This window comes from Helianthus annuus, chromosome 12 (genome assembly GCF_002127325.2).
Source record: "Helianthus annuus cultivar XRQ/B chromosome 12, HanXRQr2.0-SUNRISE, whole genome shotgun sequence".
Lineage (NCBI taxonomy): Eukaryota > Viridiplantae > Streptophyta > Magnoliopsida > Asterales > Asteraceae > Helianthus > Helianthus annuus.
The window spans coordinates 151,572,350-151,584,299 of NC_035444.2; positions in this window are offsets into that span (position 1 = coordinate 151,572,350).

The following is an 11,950-nucleotide window of genomic DNA, read 5'->3' on the forward strand; positions in this document are numbered from 1 at the left end:
CTTCTATTCTATCATTACATCCGAACTCCGAGCCAAATTTGTAATTTGACGGGATTAGGAGTGAAACCCGCGAATTCTGCCTAAATTACAAATTTTTTGCCAATTACTTTGTGCAAATATTTCTATCAACAGGGGGAGAATTATACCAAATTAGGGCTGAAAACCCGTAATTTGATGAAAACTTTCCTCTAAATTTTCTTAAAACAAGGAAGAAATTGCTAGCTAGGGGTGAAACCCTAACCTTGGCAGTTATTCCGACTTATTATTTATCTCGCCAAAGGCAATTGACGGACTCCAACGACCTGAACTCACGAGTATGGCCTAGAATGCGCATGCATAATGCCCAAGAATCGAGGCAGAAACATGTCCCCTAGAGTCGAAAGTGACGAACAAGTCAACTGTGAATAGTTAAATTGCCATGGTTAGTCAAAGTCTAGTAGCCGCAGACATCCATTTTCCGATTTTGAGTGTTGTTTTGTTGATTTTATATGATTTACCTGTTTCGTGTTTTAAGATTGTTTGGTCCCATTTGTTATCAATCTGCGTGACTTTGTTGCTATCCTATCTCGATTCAACCCTGTTGATGTGACTAAACGAAACCAGTGTGCTATGCTACGCTATACGACTAAGTTAGACGATACAAGTGATGCTATCCGATATGCAAACGAACGACACTCACCTTGTGGTTATAGGTTTCTGTTTTCTGACTACCTCTGTGATAAAATTTCGTACGTGTTTAGGGAATTAAGTGCTCTATTTGCTTAATTGCTTACGTGCTCTAATTGCTTTTGTGCTTATGTGCCTCTATGATTATGTGCTTCTGTGATTATATGTGTTACGTGACGTGAGATGCGACGTGATTCTGAGCTTTAGTAAACTAAGACGTGCGAGATTCGAATTCGTTGTGTTGAGCCCTATGGCGATGTCTATTGCAGACCATGTCGTCATCATCAAGAATTCGCCAAAACCTTACCCGTCAGGAAAAGAGAGACCGACGTCTCGCCAAGCTCATCTCGAGGTCTGTAGCGAAAGCTGTCAGTGAGGTGTACGAAACTCCAGCAAGTCGTCGGAAGAATCCCGAACCCTCACTGAACCCAGCAAAGCTCCGTTCAGTTTCAAGCAATTTAAGGCATGTGGACCGAAGGAGTTCACCGGTGAAGAGGGCCCTACAGGCTTATTTCACTGGTTTGACTCTGTAGAAGTTACCCTTCGTCAAAGCGGATGCCCGGATCATCTTCGAACTCTCAATGCTACCGGTGTCTTCCAGTCGCGGGGCATTGGACTGGTGGACAGCGAAAGGAACAAGCGCGGGGAACGACGCTGCTACGAGCTGACGTGGAGGAACTGAAGGCTATCATGCTGGACGAGTTCTTCCTCCCCACGAACGCCAAAAGTTGGAGGATGAGTTCTGGACCATCAAGCAGAAGAGGGCGACAACGCTGGTCTCACCGCCCGTTTCAAACAACTGAGCATTATCTGTCCAGATTCAGGTCAAGACTCCCGAGATGACCATCAAGAAATACATCCGTGCTCTTCCGGATTGTGTTGCAGATTATGTGTTCGCCGCCAACCCGCATCAATCGATGTAAACCTACCTACTCGCTGCCGAGATTAATGATAAGCGAGTTAAGGCTGGTGTCTGGGATAAGCCATCCAAGTCGTTGCATCAAGTTACTACCGCATCAACCGACAACCCTACTTCTCAAGCCTCCAAGTCCTCGAGAGAAGAAAGAAGAACAAGAATTGCGCTGCCGCAACCAATGCTGCTCCTCTTCAGTCAGTACCGCCACAACAGCAGCAACCACAGCGCACTGCGCCAGTGATCAATGCGCCGCCGGCTAAGCGTGCGTACACCGGCCCCCACCCACTCTGTGCTACATGTTCTTATCATCACCCGGTGGGTGTGGCTTGCCGTTTCTGTGTCCACTGCAACGTTTACGGGCATTTCACTGCGAATTGCCGCTATGGTCCTCGGCAAACGCAAGCTCAAGCCGCTGTTAACCAAGCCCTGCTACAAGCTCCTCAAGCTCCTCAAGCTGCACAGGCCCCGGCAAACAATGTTCGGACCTGCTTTGCATGTGGTGACCCTAACCACTTCGCAAATCGGTGCCCGAACAGAGTGGTGAAACAAGAAGCTCAACAACCCCAGCAGCAACAACAGCAGCCTCAACAACAAGCCGCTCACGCCAGAACTTTCAACATCAACGCACGTCAGGCTCAAGCTGACAACAACGTGGTCAATGGTACGTTCCTTGTGAATGGTATATATGCATCATGTTTGTTTGATACTGGAGCCGATAACTGCTTTGTGTCATTTGAATTTGAGAAGCTTCTTAGACGTAAGCGCTCTTATCTTTCGTCACCCTTCGAAGTAGAGGTCGCTACCGGAAGAACCATTGCTGTAAATTCTGTGCTCCGTGATTGTACTCTCGAGCTCAATCATCATATATTCCCGATTAATCTCATTCCAATGCAGCTCGGAAGTTTCGATGTCATAGTAGGCATGGACTTTCTTCGTGAAAACCGTGCTGAAGTTGTGTGTTCCGATAAGATGATTCGTTTTGTGCTAGCTAGTGGTGATATTCTATGTGTTTATGGTGAAACTACTGCAAAAGATCTCAAGCTCATGTCCTGTCTTCAAGCTCGCAAATATCTCCGCAAGGAATATCGAGCCTTCTTGGCCAACATTGTTGTAGCAGAGACGGACAAGAAAAAGAAAGTTGAAGTCAAGGATGTTCCTGTTGTCCGAGAATTTCCTCAGGTGTTCCCTGATGATCTTCCTGGATTACCTCCAAGTCGTGATATCGACTTTCGAATCGACCTTATTCCAGGAGCCAACCCAGTGGCCAAAGCTCCGTATCGACTCGCTCCATCTGAGATGCGAGAACTCTCGAACCAACTCCAGGAGTTACTTGAAAAAGGCTTCATTCGCCCGAGCACTTCTCCATGGGGCGCACCAGTCCTTTTCGTCAAAAAGAAGGACGGGTCGTTCCGAATGTGCATCGATTACCGGGAATTGAACAAGCTGACCATCAAGAACCGATACCCCTTACCAAGAATCGATGATCTGTTTGACCAACTACAAGGTGCTCAGTGTTTCTCCAAGATTGATCTACGTTCAGGCTACCATCAGTTGCGGATACAAGAGGAAGACATACCCAAAACCGCTTTTCGAACCCGATACGGCCACTACGAATTTGTTGTCATGCCTTTTGGTTTGACCAACGCACCCGCGGTCTTCATGGATCTGATGAATCGCGTGTGTAAACCGTTCTTAGACCGTTTCGTCATTGTATTCATCGACGATGTCCTGATCTATTCCAGATCGAGGGCCGAACATGCGCAGCATTTGCGATTGGTTCTCGAGTTGCTTCAGGTAAACCAACTCTACGCCAAGTTCTCCAAGTGTGAGTTCTGGTTGGAGGAAGTTCAATTTCTGGGTCATATTGTGAATAGTCGGGGTATACACGTTGATCCTGCAAAGATTGAGGCAGTCAAGGGATGGGTTATGCCAAAGAATCCGTCAGAAGTTCGCTCTTTTCTCGGATTAGCTGGTTACTACCGGCGATTCATCGAAGGATTCTCAAAGATTGCTGTACCGCTTACCTCCCTTACTCATAAAGACAAGCCTTTTGTGTGGGGAACCGCGCAGGAGACTGCTTTCCAAACCCTCAAACACATGCTGTGCCATGCACCAGTTCTTACACTGCCGGACGGAAGCGATGACTTCGTTGTCTATTGTGATGCTTCAAACCTTGGACTTGGCTGTGTTCTCATGCAACGAGACAAGGTTATAGCTTACGCATCTCGACAGCTCAAAATCCACGAGAAGAACTATACAACCCATGACCTCGAGCTAGGCGCAGTTGTCTTTGCCTTAAAGATTTGGCGACACTACCTGTATGGTACAAAGTGTACGATCTTCACCGATCACAAGAGCCTACAACATATCTTTAACCAGAGGGAACTCAATATGCGTCAACGCCGATGGGTAGAACTTCTCAACGATTACGACTGTGAGATCCGTTATCACCCAGGCAAGGCGAATGTAGTTGCAGACGCCCTCAGCAGAAAGAATTACGTGATAGGTGTTCGAAACATCCAGGCTCAGTATAACCTCGAAGCTCTCATCCGCGAAGCACAACACGCTTGCTTTAACGAGCGTACGTTGAAGAAAGAACGAATCTATCACGATGGAACTCAGCTCGTGAGCAAAGCCAACGGGATATTCTATTATCTGGACCGAATCTGGGTTCCGAGGAGGACAGATTTGCGAAAGATCATCATGAACGAAGCCCACAAATCCCGATATTCCATTCACCCCGGTGCGGACAAAATGTACCAGGACCTTCGCTACAAGTACTGGTGGCCTGGGATGAAAAGGGATATTGCTCTATATGTTGGTAGCTGTTTAACTTGTGCAAGAGTCAAGGCTGAACACCAAAGACCTTCAGGCTTACTCGAACAACCGCCGATACCCGTATGGAAGTGGGAAAGCATAGCTATGGATTTCATAACTAAGCTTCCGACCACGCCATCAGGTCACGACAGTATTTGGGTTATAGTCGACCGTCTAACCAAATCAGCCCACTTTCTGCCAATACGAGAAGACTATAAGGTGGCCAAACTAGCCCAAATCTACACCGACGAGATCATTAAGAATCATGGTACGCCTCGAGACATCATTTCTGATCGCGATGCTCGGTTTACATCGAGATTGTGGGAAACTTTTCAAGCAGCTCTTGGTACGACGCTGAATTTGAGTACCGCATTCCACCCGCAAACCGACGGGCAGACTGAAAGAACGATTCGTACTATTGAAGACATGCTCCGTGCGTGTGTTATTGATTTTGGTGGTAGTTGGAGCAAACACCTACCGTTGGTCGAATTTTCGTACAATAATAGCTATCACTCCAGCATCGAAATGGCACCTTTCGAAGCCTTGTATGGTAGGAGATGTCGCTCGCCTATTGTATGGCACGAGGTCGGTCATTCACAATTGACTGGGCCCGAGATTCTGCAAGAAACGACTGACAAAATCCACCAGATAAGGGAAAATTTGGTGAAGGCCCGGGACAGACAAAAGATGTACGCCGATAAACGACGCAGGCCCCGCGAATTTGCAGTTGGCGACTACGTGCTCCTAAAGGTATCACCTTGGAAGGGAGTAGTCCGATTCGGCAAAAGAGGGAAACTTGCGCCTCGATTTGTTGGACCTTTTAAGATTCTGGAAAGGATCGGTAAAGTTGCCTACAAACTCGAATTACCGGAGGAACTCAGCAATGTCCACCCGACTTTCCATATTTCGAACCTTCGAAAATGCGTAGCCGACCACGACGCAATAATACCACTCGACGATCTTCAGGTCAATGAGACACTACACTTCGTGGAAAAGCCTGTCGAAATCATGGACCGACAGACCAAGCAACTCAGACGCTCTCGCATTCCTATTGTAAAAGTACGATGGGAAGGCAAACGAGGCGCGGAGTTCACTTGGGAACTCGAAAGTGACATGAAGGCCAAGTACCCGCAGTTGTTCAGATAGATCTGAAGCATCAAATTGGTAAAATCACACGGCGATGTACGGTTCTCGGCCTAATTTCGGGACGAAATTCCCTAAAGGAGGGGAGACTGTAACACCCCGTGTTTTCCAAAAGTCAAAGTCAAAGTCAAGTGTTGACTGTTATTGGAATTAAAGATTAATAAAGATTAATTTCATTTTAGTTTCATTTTGATTTTCATCTTATTTGGAGTAAGTGTTGTATAATCAAACTAATCGACCGATAATCGAACTGTGAATCAACGACCGACTGTGAATGATAGGAAGTAACAATGCAATAAAGCTAGTCAATCAATAATCAAGCTAATCAAATCAATCATCAAACTCAAGTGTGGGGATTTTAGTACTTTTTATACGTGTGTGTGTGCCTTATGTGTTACTTGTGCATGTTTACTTTTATGTTAAAGTGTGTGGTGAATCAATCAAATCAATCAAGACTCAAAGGTGAATCAAACTCAATGGAAATCGAACCCGAAATGGTTGTAAGGATGCTTGTATGTTAAATATAGTCTCGACTACTACTAAAAGTAATTTGATTAGAAATTCTATCATCCTCAAATCATCGTTCATCAAACTCGAAATATCAAAAATCGTCGCGAAACACTCAAAACCAAGCAAGCCGATCGAACAGGGCAACCTGATCGAACAGGCAAGCCGGTCGAACAGGGCAACCTGATCGAACAGGCTAGCCGATCGAACAGGCTGTTCGATCGGACAGCTGTTCGATCAGGGATGCTGTTCGATCAGCTGACCCTTTCCTCTTTTGGAAGCCTATAAATAGGGCTGTCCTTGTCAAACTTTCCACTTTTGGAAAAGCTCTGACCGACCAGCCTCTTCTTCTCACTAAATCTCAGATTTCTCTCAAACCGGTAAGTATTTCGCTCTAATCCTTGTACGTTTTTGTTCATTAATCGATTCTCCATCTTTCTATCTTTCAAAACTTGGATTTCAACCATGAAATCACCAAGATCTAGGTGTTCTTGAGTGATGTCATCATGGTGTTCTTGGTGTTCATCAAGAACTTCATGTTCTTGACTTCATTCAACCATGAATAAGCTAGATCTAACCGATTTCCGCATCAATAACTTAAAATCTACCAAAGATCTTAACATTTCACGGTGGAAAAGGATTGGAAGATGGGTTTTCATCTATCTTTCAACTCTTTTACACTCAAACCGGTGAAAACGAAGCTTGAACCGATTTATAAATCAATCTAAACAAACACATGGTTCAAGATTCGGGTTCTACCGAGAGATATACCGATTTCGGGTTAAACGTTAAACTTGGGTTCCAAACCGTCTCTGGCCGAGCTTGGGTGATTCCTGCTCGAGTCAGTAGACTAAGTAGGGACTTCAGCTTTGTGGTTCAACTCGTAGTCAAAATATCTCTAAAACATCAACAATTAACGGGAATAACCAAGTGTTAAGTGATAGGTTAACCGAATCGAGAAGCTGGCCGAACGGCTAGGCTGTTCGATCGAACAGCCCAACCGAACGACTATGCCAGCCGATCGACTAGGCTAACCGATCGACTAGCACTTAGTCCCACAAACTCATGAAGTGTAGTATTGACGAAGTACTGTTCGATCGACTACGCCACTCGATTGTAATCATTACTGCTCGAATCATGAGATACTATACTTCAAAACACTTAGACTTTTCGAAACATTGGAATGTCACCCGATCGAACATGCCAACCGATCGAGTGACATATTTGAAAACAATGAAGTGCTAGCCGATCGGTTGGGCTAACCGATCGAACAGCTGTTCGATCGGCCAACTTGAAAGGTAGTACAAACCATCATACACAAACACATCCTTCACATCAAAGGAAGAAACAATCCACTTGAAGGAACCAGCCGATCGAGCCAGCCGGCCGATCGAATGGATGTTCGAACGGACTTTCAAACCAATCGAACAGCCCACTCGATCGAACTGCTGTCCGATCGAATGGCCTACTCGATCCAAGTACATTGTTTACTTTTTCCGCGTTACTCATCGTTGTGTTATCGAACTATTCAGGCTAACCTATTCTCAGTGCTCCCTTCAAATCCACAACCAACCACTGTGAGTATACTCGATCCCTTTTTGCTTTCAGCACTTTTGGGTGTTACATACGTAATCTATCAAATTCACAAACAACACAAACTATTTGAACGCTAACCTACTTGCATGTATTACTTGTCTAAATGATTGCTGTTTATTATGTTTACACGTGGAGTGCTATCTACCTGCTTTAGCAACGTAGTACTATAGTTTGGACTCAGCACCCGTTTCCACGGGGGTTGCTAAGGACAATTACTTGCATGGATTACGGTGGTAATCATGTATTGCGAACTGTCTCGGACAGTCAACTTGAAGTCATTGGTATCGATGGTCCCATGTCGATAATTTACATGCATCGTTTGCCCTTGTGTACGTGCTTGGTTATGCGTAAACTATTCGAACTTTATATGCTATATCAAACTTGTGTACTCACCTTTACATATATGTATTGACTTTTATTTTAACGTATGTGACAGGTGTTTAAGCTACTAGCGTGCTAGGGAAGCGAGGCAATAATAAGCTTCTAGGAGTCAGTGACCTTAGGACAGTGTCCATATACCTGCTCCAGGGCCATAATTATCTGTAGATCTTGTACTGGCACCTGTAGTCAGTAAGATCTATAGTTAGTCGTCTAGAAGTCTTAAAACAATATTTACATTCGGTCTGTAATAATTAAGAATTTGAGTTGTCGGAACAGTTCCCATATTGTTTAGTTGATTTCTATGATAACTTGTTATTATTTGGGACACGGTATGGGACGTGTTATATAACTGAATTGTATGATAGTTGTTGTGGAAACTTCTGAACAATCTGTTTCGCTCAGTGCCGCGCCCCGATGATTCCGCCATCGGTTGGGGTGTGACAACTACGTATTTGTCGGATAATTATTAACCAATTATAGGCTAGAAGATGCTTACAAATTTACGAGTGAAAAGATGAGGAAGATAGATGCGTCATCTTCAAAGATCTTAAGAATTTTGAAAGGTGTATTTTAGTGCAAGTTAGAATGAAAGAAGTGTGATTGGGTACTAAAATGTGATGGTTCGATGTCATTTTAAAGAAGAAAACTACGTAATTTAAGATATATACGACATAATTAAAATGAACAAAAAATTATTTTTGGTATGTAATCGGGTAAACGGGTATACATTATCGGGTAATTAGGCCGGGTAAACGATTATATTACCAAATCTCATACTCATCTTATACTAACGAAAAAATAACAAATAATCTCATACCAGATTACCCAGCCCCATGCTTGTTCCGAATCTTTCGGGCATTCCCATCGAACTTGACTTTAATTGTCATCTCTATGCTTCATTATAAAACTATGTCACGTACCGATCATTTACTTGTTGGTCATTATTCATTACTCATTGCGTCCACGAGTATACTTATATATTAATTGCTTAACTGCTAACAATTATCTCTCTATGCTTCATTATAAAACTATGTCACGTACCGATCATGTACTTGTTGGTCATTATTCACTACTCATTGCGTCCACGAGTATACTTATATATTAAATGCTTAACTGCTAACAATTATCTAATTTCAATTATTTAACTTTTTAACAATTTTAACATGTTATTTGTTATAGCTTTAAGATTATATAATGTATTGATATATTTATTTTAATGTTCGTTAATGGACGATTGGACCTGGTAATTGGATGGTATCACCTTATAGCCTACCTGTTCTAAACTCGTAAAACATAATTTAAACAAATCATATATAGTCATATACTAATCTCAGATGTTGCATGTCGGAATTTTTTTACCACTCCTATAGAAATATATAAGCCACCACCATCATACCCGGTATTCTGTATAAATATAATAATTTTATAAATACATGATAATGTAACGAAAGACAAAATATGGAGGAAAAAATGTAATTTGTGTTGAAAAAAGTGACATTTTGTGCATCACGCAATGTTTTTATTCACTACTGGTATTAGGGTGTAAGGGGTGCTCACCTAAGAGGTGAGTCCCCTCTCTTACGCCAAACCAATCCTCGTGTGCCACGTCAACTCCCCTCTTAAACTCCCCTAACACCCTAAATTGATGGCGGCACTCCCCTCTTAGGTGAATTGGTTTTTTTTTTTTAAAAAAAAGGTAACTTTTGATTGGTCCCCTCATCCCTCTCTCCTCCCCCTCTCTTCGGTGAAGCCTCACCGGTTTCACTCCCTCTCTCTACCTTACCGCTATGTTGGCGGTGCTCACCTAGCTCGGCAAGAGGGGTCACCGATGGGAAATCGGTGGGTACCCCGAGTACCCTTAAGCCCATGCTTTGCAGCGGTTGTTGTAAAACTGTGTCAAGTAGTACCAATGCTATACCTCTGGAAAAGTTCGTAAAAACAAAATAAATAAAAACGGAAAAAATAATGCCAAGCGAAAAGCTGACGTAAAATGTTTGAATCATGCATGCTCGTTGCAAAGAAATTAAACCGAAACGTAACACATAATAAAAAAATAACTAAGTCAATCCAGGACCAGCACGTTGCGATGAACTTGTCAAACGGAGAAAAATAGATGTGTTGCGATGGGCCAGTCAAACTGGAAAAATATACAAAAAAATGTTGAACCCCACACGCATGTTTCGGTGCGTTAACTCACACAATTTAGAACGAAACGAAACACTTGGGAAAGATAAAAAGTATGGTGGACCAAAATTGAAAATAAAATAGAGTTAGGGTTAAATTGCAAAAGATGAAAAACTTTAGGTTAAATGTGAAAAAAAACAAAGGGTCTAAATTGCAAAAGAAGAAAAGTTTTGGGTTAGAAATGAAAAAAGAAAAACAAACTATACAGGAGGTACAACACTATAAAGTACAAAAAAGTTAAAAACTGTATTTTTGTAAAACTTGAATAAACTATTGTATATTATATATATTAATAGAGTAAGATAAAGGATCCTGTAAAAAGTGGCTAAAGTGTAAGAAATGTAAGAAATAATCTGGTGTTGACATGTGTCCATCAATTATATTAAGGCTAAATTGCATTTTACGTCCTTTATGTTTCAAAGAAGTTACAGGCGCTGTCCTTTAAGTATGAAAATTACAGCGCATATCCTTTATGTTTTTATCTTCTATCATGCGATGTCCTTGTCTTATAACCTTGTTAGTTTTTGTTGTTAACTCCCCTCATTTGCCTTGCACGTGAGGTTATTATAGTCATTTTATTCCCTCATTAAAACTGTATATTTAAAACATAAAATTAAAAAAAATTGAGTCTCATTACATACAATAAATTATTAATTAATTAATTAATATACAATAGGATTATTTAATAAACAATCCCTCTTTTACAAACCCCCATCGACAACCTTCATATCAAGCCATTTCACCACCGGTCACCATCTCCGGCACCCCATCGCCTGAAAATGCCTTGCCACCATCAACAGCTTCACCATCTCTGGCACTTCCTTAAGAAATGATTTTCAAGCAAGAAATGATTTTCAAATCGTACAAACCGCCTGAAAATGGAGATCACCAACTCGACAGGAAACCTGCAAATTCTCATCAAAGGTGGTTGGATGGTTGAGCGATGGTGGCTGGATCTGGGTGGGGATGGTGCGATGGTGGCTGGATGTGGGTGGAACAACAATGAAGAAGAATGGTCAGATTGATTTGGGAGGCGGATGTTGGCCGACGGTGGGGTTCTCATGCTTTTTCGGCTTCCCCCATCCAAAATCGACATCGTAAATCTTAATCTTTAGGGTTCCAGACACCCCAATCGTAGGAATCGGGTCTCATACTCTCTCGATCCACGTAACATCAAGAACACGCTGAATATGAACCCAGAAGTTCAATCTTTAGATCCATGAGATTGTGGTGGTCAGGCGGTCGTGGTGGTCCGGTGGTGGTGCAGGTAGGTGATGGTGGCTGGTGTTAAGTGGTGGTGGTTTGTGGTGGGTGTTGTTTATATAAAAAGAGAAAGTACAGGGAAGAAGAGAGAGAGAGAAAGAGAGGGGTGGGGAGAGATCAGCTTTTAATATAATAAAATAAAATATCTCTTCAGTAAATGAGGTAAAAGGACCAATTTGTCCTCATGTTCTCAAACTTAACCTCAAAATTTAACTTGGTTAGTGTAAAAGGACAGCGCCCGTTAATAAGTGCAAACGTAAAGGACATATAGTGTAATTTTTAAAGTTAAAGGACAACGCTTGTCGAAACACTGAAACATAAAGGACGAAAAGTGCAATTTAGCCTTATATTAATGAATAAGGGTAATAATGTAATTTACTCCTAATAGTAGTTAAAGTCAATTAAAGGAAATTAGATCATGTGTTAACTATTTTAGTAGAAATTTTAGGAAACATATTATTTCTTACGATTCTTTCT